This window comes from Oryctolagus cuniculus, chromosome X (genome assembly GCF_964237555.1).
Source record: "Oryctolagus cuniculus chromosome X, mOryCun1.1, whole genome shotgun sequence".
In the NCBI taxonomy this organism is placed as follows: Eukaryota; Metazoa; Chordata; class Mammalia; order Lagomorpha; family Leporidae; genus Oryctolagus; species Oryctolagus cuniculus.
In genome coordinates, this window is record NC_091453.1 from 91,981,706 (window position 1) to 91,996,202 (window position 14,497).

The following is a 14,497-nucleotide window of genomic DNA, read 5'->3' on the forward strand; positions in this document are numbered from 1 at the left end:
TATTGTTATAATTTACTCTTTGATTACCAGTGAGTCGATATTTTAACTGGTTGTGTTCTTTGAGTGTGCAGGTGTGAGTTAAGTCTGTGTCCTCTGCTCAAAACACTTCTGTTGTGGGTAAACACTGTTTTCTATAAAAAGTAAAAAGTCAAAGGATCAGAACAGTGTCATATGTTATCTTCCCAAATCACATAGTTTAGACTTCTTCTTGCAAGTACGTGACAGCTTGACAACTTTTGGCTCAGCTGAACAGAAGTAGGTGATTTTTACCATCTAAAGAGAGTGACCACAGATGGAAGTGAACGGCGCTGGGGACACGGGGTGTGTGTTGGCGGGATACATATACTCTTAGATCCCTATCCTCAGTCCCCAAATTCTCTTTTCTAACCTGGGAGGACATCCCTTCAGTGCGTTAAGGTTTTGGCTGCCGCAGCTCGCCTTTGGATTGGGCGACCCCTACTAAGGAGCTCAAGCGCTGTGCGGCCCCTTTAAGAGTCCAGCTCCTCCCCGCTCCAGGGAAAGTTGCAGCTTTTTCCGCCTGCCGGAGAGTGAGAAGGGCCGGCCGCAGAGTGGGCTTGAGATCTTCTCGGAGCCGGAGACCCCTCCCTGACTCTGGTCCTGGGACGTCTAGTCTTCTCGCGGCACCTGTTGCTGGTGACAGGTAGGGCCGCAGCTAGCGGCTGCCCGCCCTCTTGCTCTCGCTCTGGGACTCTTTTTGGTCCCATCCCCTTTTCACTGCTAAAGCGCTCCCACCCCCTTTTCGAGCACCTGCGCCCTTCCCTACCCCTTTTAGCTCTCCAGGTCTTTACTGCTGTCTCGCTGACGGTCAGTCCCCTTTCCTCTGCCTGCCTCTCTGGACCGCACCCCTACGCCTGGACGCCGTCTGCTTGGGGCGGTCCCTCCCTGCCACTTTTCTTTCTCCCGGGCTTCTTCTGGCCCGTTCCATGGCCCACGCGTCGTTAACGCGGACTGTGGCCATCTGGGCACTGTTCCCTCTCTGTCACCCCTCTTGCGGAGTCCCCAGCTTTTCCCGCCAGCCGGAGCCCAGGTTCCTCCAGAGAGCTGGCCCTGGGGGCGGGGGTGGGGCTGGGCTCCTAGCAGGGACGCACCCTCCGCGGCGGCCCGTCACGTTTCCGTCGGTTCCTCTCGCGCTGTCCCTTCACCTCGGACCTGGCGGCGTTGGCTGCCTTGGCCTGCCTGCCACAGTGAGGCCGGTTGGCCCAGAGTGCTGCCTCAGTGGGCTCCCCCTGCACTTGAGGCTGGGCTGCTTTCTTTGTGGCCCTTCAAGCAGGCCATGGGAGTTTACTCCTGCAGCAGGGTCCCCAGAGCGCTCAGAAGAGGCGCAGGATGCTTGTGTCTTCTGTGTTGGTTTGTAAAGGGACAAGAAAAAGTGTTCCTTTAGCCCTCAACATTGGATGGGATGGGGTTTTCGGGTTTGAAATCATTGGGTTAGAATTTTAGTGGCTTGAAAAAGTGGTGTTTTTATGAACCAACCAGTTTCCCCAAACCCTTGCTTTTTCAGGGCCAGAGGACCTTAGCATTCTCGAATAATGCTTTAGGCAGGGCTGACCTCGGAGACCTTGGACATGTGTGGCAGAAATTAGTCTTCAGTACATTTAGGACCTCCTGTTTTTAACTGGATTTTTTCTGCTCTTTCACCTCCCTACTCCCACCTCTCATAAATCCATTAATATCAAGAGGTTAATGACCTAAAATGTTTACCCTACTGTGGAGGGAACAGTGGTTTAATGCAGAGTTGTGGCCCTGATGGTGTTCTGGTTTTCTGTTTGGTTTTTTAATCATCAGCTGGAGATCCTAGTAGAAAAAGCCCATGAACTTGGCTTGGGTGACTTTTGTTTTGTTTTTGAGAGGTGACAGAATTTCAGGTATCTCTCTCTAGGTCAGAGCAGTGAAGTGGAGCTTTGAAGCCCTGTTCTGGGGTGAGTGGTGTGTGAGTGAATGAGACATTCTGCTTGATGCTCTCTGAGCTTTTCCCTTTAATGACTGCTACTAATAGTGGCTATTAAGAGTCTGCTGAGCTAGGCACTGTGATAAGTTCTTTGTGTAATTGTCTCATACAGTCCTCATGATAACTCTGTGCAGCACGCACTACACGTATAACCATGTTAGGATGAAAAGAAGACTCTGAGAGGGTAAGCGCCTTGGCCCAAATCACCCAACTGAGGGGGTCAGAGCTTGTGTTTCTATCCTATCACACCATATCTATTATCTCAGATGTTAGGAACACTAAATAGCTTGTACATGAGCACTAACTTATGAAGAACTTCCCTCCCAAGCTGAGACATAAGTTTGGATCCTTGATTTCACCTTAGATACACTGCATAGAATCTGGACCACTTTCCTCACTGATATCTTACCCACTTCATTTCCAACATGGGGCCAGCTGCCACGTTGCCACTATAAGCACCCCACTCCTGGAATGTACCCGGATGAAAGAAACCTCCTGGGCTGTTAGCTCAGGGCAGTTGTCCTGAAATTAGCAGAGAGTAACCCTGGAATCCAGGGGTATGTGCCAGACTACTTCTTCCCTACTGGCAAAAAGAGAGAATTGAGGACATGGTAAGTGATAAGGATTTCCCAACAGCCAGGCCAGAGAGCCTGAGGGTGATGGTGTGCTTTTTGTTATAGGATGGATGGAATATGTAGGCTGGGAGAGGGGGAGAAAATAAAAATCTCCTCTCTGATCCCACCTCTGGGACTTTGCTCAAATTGTCTCCCCCCCTTTTTTTTTCCTGAAAAGCCAACTTGCCACCCCTACCTGTTAATTCTTAGTCATCTGTCAACATTTAACTCTAAAGTCGCCTCCTTTGGAACAGCCTTACGTGCACTTTACTTTTGTCAAGAGGAATTACTAGTTATCCTGTGTCCTAAAGCACTTCTTGTTACACCTCAGTAAAGCCCTTACCATCACTCTTGCCTGTTTTTCCACCTGGAAGGTTGTAACCTCTCTAAGAGCAAGCTCTGGATCTTGGAGTTCCCTTTGTCTTAAACATAAAAGACTAACAAACATTCATTCTGGAAATGGAGGTAGTCATGCCTTTCAGGGGCTGAGGTCTGGTGATGGTGGAATGGAAGCACAGAATGTGATACAGTTTCCAGATCCGATCAGCAGGACTTCCTGATAAATTGAGTGTGAGGAGTAAAAGGGAGAAAACAAGGGTGACCCTTGTTTTTGGTCTGAGCAACTGAATGGCCGATGACATCATTTTACTGAGACAGGGGAGGTTGAGGAAAAACCTGAGGCATGCGAGAGTAGTCAGAAATCTCGTTTTGACCATGTTATATTTGAGATGTCTATTTGATAGACAAGTAGAAATGTGAAATGTCCCTGAATATATGAAGCTGTGGCTTAGAAGAAAGGCATAGATCAAAGACATAAATTTGGGAGTGATGAGTATCTAGACAGATGAAATTTAAAGCCATGGGGCTGGATGAGAGCCTCTAGGAAGATTCTAGGTGGAGAAAAGTCCACACTGAGCCGTAAGTCACTCTGATGTTCACAGTTGAGGAGATAAATTTAGAAGAGACTGAGACATTTTTTAAATACAAACTTGAGTTTTTAAAACAATGAATGTACACTAAATGGTAAGAATCTCGTACTTTTAAAAAAAGATTTATTTATTTACCCGAAAGGCAGAGTTACAGAGAGAGAGAGAGAGAGAAAGAGGTCTTCCATCGTTGGTTCACTCCCCAAATGGCCACAATGGCTGGAGCTGGGCCCATCTGGAACCAGGAGCTTTCTCTGGGTCCTCCATGTGGGTGCAAGGGCCCAAGCACTTGGGCCATCCTCTACTGCTTTCCCAGGCCATCAGCAGGGAGCTGTATTGGAAGTGGAACATTCAGGACTTAAATTGGAGCCCATATGGGATGCCTGTGCTGCAGGCGGGTGTGCTTAACCTGCTATACCACAGTGCTGGCCCCAATATCTACTACCTTAACAAGGGCCCAGGTCCTTCCAAGTCTGCCTTTAAATGGATTCTCGCCTTTTATTTCTTTCTGAACATTTCAAAACACATTGAAGTGGAATGACATTTTTTTGTTTTATGTCATATACTAGTTTTCTAATACTGCACAATCCTCCTGGTATCAAAGCAGTGCTCACATACGGCTCTTCCATAAATTTCACAAGCCAATAACTACCTCACACCTAAAAGGCTAAGGGTGACATGAGGCCAGATGCCTAATTGGTGGCATCTTTTATTCTTCTGAGCTGTTCACTTCCCTGTTGCACAGCAACTTTCTCCAGCCTCTGACTGAGCTTGCCAAATACCCAAGAGGCCTCAAGGCATCTGACAGTCCACACTCCTTCCCAGTGCAGCCCCCTTCCTACCACTAAGAAGCACAGCATCTTTGCAGTTCCCCTTCTAAACCTCAGAAGCTTCCATCCAAAGGGGGAGAGAGAGAGAGAGAGAGAGAGAGAGAGAGAGAAGGAGGGAGAGAGAGAATGTATTTCTAAAGGGCAAAGTTGTTATCAGAAATGTAATCTCAAAGCAAAACTCAGCAGACAGAAACCTCTGCAAAAACTGGCACTGGGGCAGCCTTACACCAGTAGGGCTACAAAGTGGATAGGCTTAGTTTAAGCTCCAGGAGAGCACAAAAGAGTGCCAATTCATACTTTGGGACTGTCAGTTTATTTATTTATTTAACAGATATGAGTATACCTATGACGTGCCAGTCTCAGGTCTGGGTCCTAGGGTCTACTGGTGAGTACAAAAGACAGCAATCTCTGTCCATACAGAGTTTATGTTGTGTTGGGGGCGAGGGTGAGCACAGGGTAGGGACAATAGACAATAAGCTAGAAAAATCTAGTAAGGTAGGGAAGAGGATGAAAGCTTACACTTGATTTTAGCCAAAAGGCCGAGAAGCGATGAGGATGAAAGTTTAAATAAAATGGTCAGAAAATGCCTGTACAAGATGACATTTAAGTCCAAACTCCTAGCTTTAGGATTTCATGTGCAATGAAGATCCTGGAACAATGCTTAAGCATCTACTTGAATATACACAAGTATTTCTGTGGCATAGTTTTTTTCTAGGAGAATTTCTGGGTCAGGGAGATGTTCATCAAAGAGTACAAAGTTTCAGTTAGGTTGGCGTAATAACTTTTAGCAATCCATTGCACTGCATGGTGACCACTGTTAATAAAAATGTATTGTGTATTTTAAAATTGCTCAAATACAGATTTTAAGCATTCTTACCACAAATATAGATATAAGTTGGTAGGGTTACATATAAGTTAATTAGCTTGATTGAGTCTTTTTAAAAAATTTATTTGACAGAATTATAGACAAAAAGAGAGACAGAGAGAAAGGTCTTCCTTCCGTTGGTTCACTCCCCAAATGGCCACTACAGACAGCGCTGTGCTGATCCGAAGCCAGGAGCCAGGTGCTTCTTCCTGGTTTCCCATGCGGGTGCAGGGCCTAAGCACTTGGGCCATCCTCCACTGCCTTCCCGGGCCACAGCAGAGAGCTGGACTGGAAGAGGAGCAACCAGGACTAGAACCAGCGCCCATATGGGATGCCGGCGCCGCAGGTGGAGGATTAATCAAGTGAGCTGCGGCGCCGGCCCCCTTGATTGGGTCTTTCTACAGTGTATACACAAATCAACATCATATCGTACATTATAAATATACACAATTCTCATTAATTAACAATACCAGATAAGGGGTATGCACATTAAAAAAAAATTGAATATGCGGGCCGGCACTATGGTGCAGCAGGTTAAAAACCTGGCCTGCAGTGCTGACATCCCATATGGGCACCAGTTCAAGTCCTGGCTGCTTCACTTCCAATCCAGCTCCCTGCTAATGCACCAGGGAAGGCAGTGGAGGATGGCCAAAAACCTTGGATCTCTGCACCCATGTGGGAGACCCAGAGGAAGCTCCTGGCTTTGGTGCGGCTCAGCTCCAGCCGTTGCAACCATTTGGGGAGTGAACTAGCACATGGAAGACCTCTCTCTCTCTCTCTCCCTCTCTCTCTCTCTCTCTGTAACTGTCTTTTCAAATAAATAAAAAATGTGAATATGCCAGGCCAAAGTGACATCCAAAGAGGTTTACACTTTCACCATTCAGAGTTTTTCCTCATGTCCATGCAGAGGACAGTCTATTCAATTTCTGCCAATCTGACAAGTAAAAAATAGTATTAAACTGATTTAATTTGGCATTTCTCTGATCACCAGTGAGGCTGAGTGACTTTTCTCATGTGTTGACTATTTTTGTTTTTTTTTTTTCTGAGATTTGTTCCTTCATATCCTTTGTACATTTTTCTTTTGGCTTATTTATTTATAAGAATATATGTTTATTATAGATATTTGCCCATTGCCTGCTATACAGTGCCATGGTTTTTTTTTTCTCTCTAGTCTGTCATATGTCATAATTTTGTTCATGGTGTGCACCCCTCTTGTAATCAGATAAACTCACTATAAAACGTTTTAAAAACATGTTCATTAGATTTGGCAATTAGGAGGTAAATGATGACATCAGTTCAGAAGGAGAGGAGGCAGATCATAAATCGTTGGGAACTGAAAACAGGACTGAAAACAGTACACACGTTGAAGAAGTTGTCTATGATGAGAAAGAGAGTATTTCTTATAGACAGTAGGGTACGGAGGGCCATATTAAATTGTTAGTTTTTTTTTATTTTTTTGTACCCAGACATATCTTTTTTTTTTTTGACAGGCAGAGTGGACAGTGAGAGAGAGAGTCAGAGAGAAAGGTCTTCCTTTTTCCGTTGGTTTACCCCCCAAGTGGCCGCCATGGCCAGCGTGTTGCGGCCGGCTGCGCCGATCCAAAGCCAGGAGCCAGGTGTTTCCTCCTGGTCTCCCATGCGGGTGCAGGGCCCAAGGACCTGGGCCATCCTCCACTGCCTTCCCGGGCCACAGCAGAGAGCTGGCCTGGAAGAGGGGCAACCGGGACAGAATCCAGTGCCCCGACTGGGACTAGAACCCAGGGTGCCAGCGCCGCAGGTGGAGGATTAGCCTAGTGAGCTGTGGCGCCGGCCAATTTTGTTTTAAATATAGGAGAAAGATGAGCACATTTGTGGGTAGATGGCATCAAGCTTGATGGTGCAAGATCCATGGAGAAGCTGGGGTACCAGAATGAAAGGGAGGGCGGTGAATATACTGACCTTAGAGATAGGGCAGTAGATAGGAGGCAAAGAGAGCAGGACTGCTGATGCTATGGAGATGAAAAGAGCTGTGGAAGGACAGGATTTTGAGGGAGGTAGCCCCTGACAAGACAGGGAAAAGCCCGGAATGGCATTTAAAATGATAGAGAAGTTCTTTATGATCTTATAATATTGTCCACATTATGCAGGTGTATATCAAAGAATCATGTTATAAACCACAAATATGTACAAGTGCACTTTGAGAAATTCATGAAGGGACTGGTGCTGTGGTAATGTGCGTAAAGCTGCCGCCTGCAGTGCCAACATCCTATATGGACACTGGTTCAAGTCCCCGCTGCTGTACTTCCAATCCAGCTCCCTGCTAATGCACCTGGGAAAGCAGCGGAAGATGGCCCAAGTGCTTGGACTTCTGTACCCATGCACGAAACCCCGAAGAAGCTCCCAGCTCCTGACTTTGGATCTGCTCAGCTCTGGCTGTTGCGGCCATTTGGGAATGAACCAGCAGATGGAAGAACTCCATCTCTGCCTCTGCCTCTCTGTAACTCTGCCTTTCAAATAAATAAATAAAGTTTTAAAAAATAAAAAAACTGAAAAGTAGAATTAAAAGCTAAATTTATTTTGGTGTAAAAAATGAAATTCATGCACATGAAGGATTTTTAAAAACTATGGAAAATGCATATTTTGGAAAAAAAACATACATGGCTTCCATTTTTTTGCATCAAAAAATAACCTTATCTTTTAATTCCATTTACCACAAACTTTTTAAAGTACCATTGCAGTCAACTATACTTCCATAAAGGTGGAGAAAAGTGAACCAAGAAAATAATAAGAGACAGGGCCAGCACTGTGGCGTAGCTGGTAAAGCCGCTGCCTGCAGGGCCAGCATCCCATATAGGTACCGATTCGAGTCCTGGCTGCTCCACTTCCTATCCCATTCTGTGCTATTGCCTGGGAAAGCAGTAGAAGATGGCTCAAGTCCTTGGGCCCTTGCACCTGTGTGGGAGACCTGAAAGAAACTCCTGGCTCCTGGCTCCTGGCTCCTAGCTTTGAATTGGCACAGCTCCAGCTGTTGTTGCCATCTGGGGAGTGAACCAGCAGATGCAGACCTTTCTCTCTCTCTCTCTCTCTCTCTCTCTCTCTCTGCCTCTGCCTCTGCTTCTCTGTAACTCTGCCTTTCAAATAAATAAATAAATAAATAAATCTTTAAAAAAATAATAAGAGGCTTGGATAACTTGAATTTGTGTCTGCCTCAAGTCACAGACCTCAGTATCCATTCTCTCCAGCAGCTCTCTTCAGCCCATGTATAGAAACAGAGTGTGAATGTTCTAGTTTGGAGGATTTTTCCTGGGGGGCTGTGACAGATATATGAGAGAGTGGGATGTTAGATGGTTCTGTCAGAAGAGTAGTTGAAATTAGGGACTATCGTGGCTTTCATATTTGTGATTAAACCTACCTTAAACTTGAATCTGTCAGTTTTCAGAGATGGAGAAATTTCATGGTATCTATGCTATTTCTATTTTTTAAAAAAGATTTATTTATTTGAAAGGGAGAAGAGAAGAGGGAGGGGGAGGGGGGAGAGGGGGAGAAGGAAGGGAGGGAGGGAGAGAGAGATTTTCCATCTGCTGGTTAACTCCCCACAATGGCTACAATAGCCAGGACTGGGCCAGGCAGGAGCCAGGACCTCCACCTGGGTTTGCCACATAGGTGCCAGGGCTCCAGACACTTGGGCCATCTTCCACTGCCTTTTCAGGCACATTAGCCAGATGCTGGATGGGAAGCAGAGCAATCAGGATTCAAATAAAACCAGCACTCAAATATGGGATGCTGACGTCACAAGTGGTGGCTTAACCTGCTGCCCCACACCAGCCACTGAAGTGCAATTTTCTAGGTATCAGACTGTCACATTGCTTTCTAACAGGTTTTTCCAGTTTACATTTTACCAACAAAGCATGAGAGCATCTCTTACATCCTCTTCTTAAAAAGTGAATGTTATTTTTCTAAAATTTGGCTGATTCAATAAGCAAACATAAAAAATCTTTATTGCCAGTAAGCGTGAAAATTGTTTTCTCATATATATTGGCCATTTAATTCTCTTCCTTTAAGAATGATCTGTTCATGGTCTCTATTGGATACTAATCTAACCTTGTTTTGAGTAGGTCTCTCTTTCCATGTTTGAAACCATTAACCACATTTTTCTCCCACCTCCCTTTGCCCTGGAGAACCTAAAAAGTTTTTTGCAAGTCCCTATGACCATTCCTATTTGATTTCTTTTAAACTTCTTTTTTACCTAGTTTGGAAATATTGGTGTGTTCAGGAATATAACTATATGTTTATTACTTGTCACAATAAAATTAACATATAAGTCTTCTGTTCTCTGCTTATCTCATTTCCCAGAAGTAACAATCTTAAATTTATATCTCTTTCCAGACATTTTTCCATGCTTATATATTTCCATCCATCCATCTATCCATCCAATCTGTTTACACTTACATGTAAAAAAATGTAAGTGGAATCATGTTTTGCAGGGTATTTTTGTTTACTTGATATGCTATGGCAAGCTGTCAGTCCCAGTATATCTAGAACTACCTCTCTCTATATTTTTAAAAATATTTATTTATTTGAAAAAGTTATACAGAGAAAGGAGAGGGAGAGGGGAGAGAGAGAGAGAGAGAGAGAGAGAGAGAGAGAGATCCTCCATCTGCTGGTTCACTCCCCAGATGGCCGCAACTGCAAGAGCTGCGCCAATCCGAAGCCAGGAGCCAGGAGCCTCCTCCAGGTCTCCCATGCAGGTGCAGGGGCCCAAGGACTTGGTCCATCTTCCACTGCTTTCCAAGGCCACAGCAGAGAGCCAGATCAGAAGTGAGGCAGCCGGGTCTCGGACCTGTGCCCATATGGGATGCCGGTGCCTCAGGCCAGGACATTAAACCGCTGTGCCACAGCACCAACCCCCACTCTCTATATTTTTTTAATTTTTTTTTTTGACAGGCAGAGTGGACAGTGAGAGAGAGAGAGACAGAGAGAAAGGTCTTCCTTTTTGCTGTTGGTTCACTCTCCAATGGCTGCCACGGCCGGCGTGCTGCGGCCGGCGCACCATGCTGATCCGATGGTAGGAGCCAGGTGCTTCTCCTGGTCTCCCATGGGGTGCAGGGCCCAAGCACCTGGGCCATCCTCCACTGCACTCCCTGGCCACAGTAGAGAGCTGGCCTGGAAGAGGGGCTACCGGGACAGAATCCGGCGCCCCGACCGGGACTAGAACCTGGCATGCCGGCGCTGCAAGGCGGAGGATTAGCCTAGTGAGCCGCGGTGCTGGCCCTATATATAATTTTTTTAAAGATTTATTTATTTATTTGAAATTCAGAGTTACACAGAGAATGGAGAGGCAGAGAGAGAGGTCTTCCATCTGCTGGTCCACTCCCCAGTTGGCCGCAATGGCTGGAGCTGCACTGATCCGAAACCAGGAGCCAGGAGCCTCCTCCGGGTCTCCCATGTGGATGCAGGGGCCCAAGGACTTGGGACATCTTCCACTGCTTTCCCAGGCAACAGCAGAGAGCTGGATCGGAAATAGAGCTGCTGGGACTCGAACTGGTGCCCAAATGGGATGCCGGCACTGCAGGCGGTGGCTTTACCCGCTATGCCACAGCGCCGGCCCCGAACTACTTCTATATATTTTTAAAAAGATTTATTTCTTTGAGACATAGAGTTACAGAGGGAAGGAGAGTGAGAAAGGTCTTCCATCTACTGGTTCACTCCCCAAATGGCCACACACAGATCTGAAGCCAGAGCCAGGAGCTTCTTCTGGGTCTCCAATACTGGTGCAAGGGCCCAAGCACTTGGCACATTTGCAGGGAGCTAGATCAGTAGAGGAGCAGCCGGGACAAGAACCAGTGACCATATGGGATGCTGCCGCTGCAGGCGGAGACTTAGTCTACTATGCCACAACGCTGGCCCCCAATATTAGTAACAGTAACACACTATTCCATTACATGTATAGACCATTAACTAATCCATTTCCTGTTGCTGTGTTCTTTAATTTCTTTTTTGCTTTTTCAGACATTGAGCATCTTCCTGATACATATTTGGAATCTACTTAAATATCAGTAGAATAAATTTTTCAAGATGGAATCAGTCCATCAACAAGTGGTCTGTGGTGCTAAAGACTCAGAGAGATCTGGGAAGATAAAGAACAAGAACTGCCCATTGGATTTAGGAGGTTCTTGGTGACCTTAGAGTGATTTAAGGGGATTGTGGCAGAAAGCTACACTATGGTAGATTGAGAAATGATTGGGGTGATGATGAAGTGAGGGAAGTGAATATGGACAATTCCTTAGATAAGTTTGTTCCTAAAGAGCAGAGAAAGAGTAGTATCCAGAGAAGGGTTGAAATCCAGGGAATATTTTTTTAATTCAGGAGGGACGTGAGTGTCTTTAAAAGCTGATAGGAAGGAGAGGATAATTGACAGAACACAGGCCTTATAGGGCAGAGTCCTTATGCCAGATGGGAGAGGATCCCGATGAGGAAGAGAGTTATCCTGAATAGGTATGGATGAAAATGGGTTTGTAGATTTGGCAGGAGGAACTTGTCTGATGTCATTTTTATTTCTCTGGTGTATGAGGTAAGGCCAGCCTCTAAGGCTAGGTTTGGATAGGATAAGGTTTGGGTTGGATATTTGAGGTATTTCAAAAAGATTTAAAGAGGTGTTATGGAGAACAGGAGAGCAAGCTAGGATCAGGGAAGCATAGTTGCAGTGCCAGGCAGTGTTGTAGTAAGCTTAGTGACCAAGAATTCATATGGATAATAATCTACCAGAATGTGATTTTTTTTTCTCTAGTAGATCTCAGAAGTCCTCGTGCAGGTATAAAGTGCAAGAGTTGGGCTTAGAAGGGTTACATTTTAAATCAGATATTTGCAATTAAATTACATATTGTGGAGGATATTGAGAAGAATCCAGTTGAAATAATACAATCCAACTGTCTAGGAAAGCAGTGAACACAGAAAGAAAATGACAAGGTGAAAGTAGCAGGCTCTACTGGAAACCCACTTACCGCTCATGAGATCAGAAACTAGATATGCAGCTGGGGAGATCATTGAGTGAACAGGCTAGAGGGATGGGAAGTTGTGGTCAGAAAGGAGGAGTGAATGAGTGATCTCAAAGGTGAAGTCCTGGATGATAAGTCCTTGGGCTTGACTGAATATGATTCATAATATTCTTCATGCCAGCTTATTCATTCAACAAATATTTATTGTATGCACGTTATGGGCCAGGCAGCATTCTAGGCACTGAAGTTTTAGAGATGAGCAAAAAAAAAAAAAAATCCTCTTCTCATACATCTGACAATCTAGTGGGGAATGTTATGTATTTTTATAAAATAAAAGATCATCTTCATTGATATGCTGATTCCTACTTATGTCATTCTATTTAGAAATAATAATACTTTCACGATCAAATATTTACTTATATGGTACTAGGAAAGTCCCTCTAGATGTTTTGAGTACTTTGCTTTTTTTTTAAGATTTTTTTATTTTTTTTTGAAAGAGTTACACAGAGAGAGGAGAGGCAGAGAGAGAGAGAGGTCTTCCATCTGCTGGTTCACTCCCCAGATGGCCACAACAGCCGGAACTGTGCCGATCTGAAGCCAGGAGCCAGGAGCTTCCTCTGGCTGGGCCAGAGGTGCAGGGGCAAGAGCCCAAAGACTTGGGCCATCTTCTATCACTTTCCCAGACCTAGCAGAGAGCTGGATCAGAAATGGAGCAGCCAGGACTAGAACCAGCACCCATATGGGATGCTGACTCTGTAGGTGGCGGCTTTACACACTACGCCACAGCACTGGCCCCAAGTACTTTGCTTTTTTAAAAAAACAATATTTATTTTATTTCAAAGGCAGAGTTACAGAGAGACAGACAGAGAGAGAGTGATCTTCTATCCACTGGTTTACTACCCAAATGGCCACAATGGCCGGGCCTGGGCCAGGCTGAATCCAGGAGCCAGGAACTTCGTCCAGGTCTCCCATGTAGGTGGCAGGAGCTCAAATACTTGGACCATCTTTTACTTCTTTCCCAGGTGCATCAGCAGGGAGCTGGATCAGAAGTGGAACAGCTGGGACTCAAACCTGTGCCTATATGGGATGCCAGTGGCTCACAGAACAGCTCAGCCTGCTATGCCACAATGCTGGGCTTGAGTACTTTCTTTTATGTTAAGTTATACTGAGTGAATTATGAGATTTCATACTCCTTTCCCCTTAGAACTTATTAAAATACGTTCATGAACTATGTCAGTGTTGAATATACACTTAATACAGATCTAATTTGAACATTTTAGTGGCTTTAATGTTTTATATTCTTTTTAAAAATATTAGGACACTGCTTCTAGCTGTAGACCAGATGTTGATAATACATGTACTAATTTTGCTCTAGGGATTTGATGTAATGTGTAAAGTAATTATGGTTAAGCAGTTAGGGAAAGGGGGCTTGCAGGAAGTTAATATTTTAAATTTATATCATCTTCAATTTATACTGCCTTTTATATATATATACACTGATATATATTTATTATTTTATTTGAAGGAAAATAGCATTTAACATCTCCTATGCCTTAAATAACACTTTGAAGTTATCTGCCACATAAACAGCTCAATTTAAGTTCAACTACAGGTTTTTTGATTGAGTTGAATGTTTCTGTGGCCATTGCTAGATCACAGCCTCCCTAAAATTAAAAAGAAACCAGATGCATGAAATCACGGTTATGTGTGAACCTGGGCCAGATTAGTCATGATACATCATGATTTCTCATTTAAGGGGACTGCATAGGTGATTTTTAGGTGATGTGGGCTGCAAGAAAGAGGCAGATGCTAGCTAGAGTTCAGTTTAGAAATCCCCACCATCTGTGGTCCTGGCAGGAGGAGCGGTCTTCTCTGCAGGGGGTGGTGCTTTATCAAAGCTTGTTGACTTAGGAGAGGTAATGGTGTTCTGTGTGGTAATGAGGCTTATTGAAAAACAACACCAGATTGGCTCTCAGAAGAGTTTTGAAAAATGTTTTACGCATATAATAGACCAATGTTTGTAAAGCATTCCATTCTTTGAGTTGTGGATTTTAGATCTTTTTAAGCTTTTGCCCTGTTAGGGAAAGGGACCTTTACAAAGAAGAAGATAAACTGGCCATCCTTCATCCATCAACCTCATGGGACTCTTGTAGCCTGCATGGTTAATGTAAAAGGAAGATTCTCATTTAGATTTTGAAAGGTGGAAAGCCAAATGGGATTTGTCTTAATATATGTATTTCCTTTGTTGTCAGGTAGAGTGTTTGGACACTTGGTCTCACTTTTGTGATATTTTATACTTCCATGTACCACATTTCTGGA

At 44.6% G+C, this 14,497-nt stretch overlaps 1 protein-coding gene across 2 annotated transcripts in view; it reads left to right on the forward strand.

Moving 5' to 3' along the window:
• Positions 1-514: 514 nt before the first annotated feature.
• Positions 515-14,497, forward strand: part of SYTL4 (synaptotagmin like 4) — a 60,368-nt gene continuing 46,385 nt past the window's right edge. The window contains exon 1 of one of the 2 annotated variants that reach the window (XM_002720353.5): positions 515-661. The gene's annotated coding sequence lies outside the window, so the exon portion shown is untranslated. The remainder of the gene's footprint in view (positions 662-14,497) is intronic. The other variant, XM_070066353.1, reaches the window with a different exon arrangement.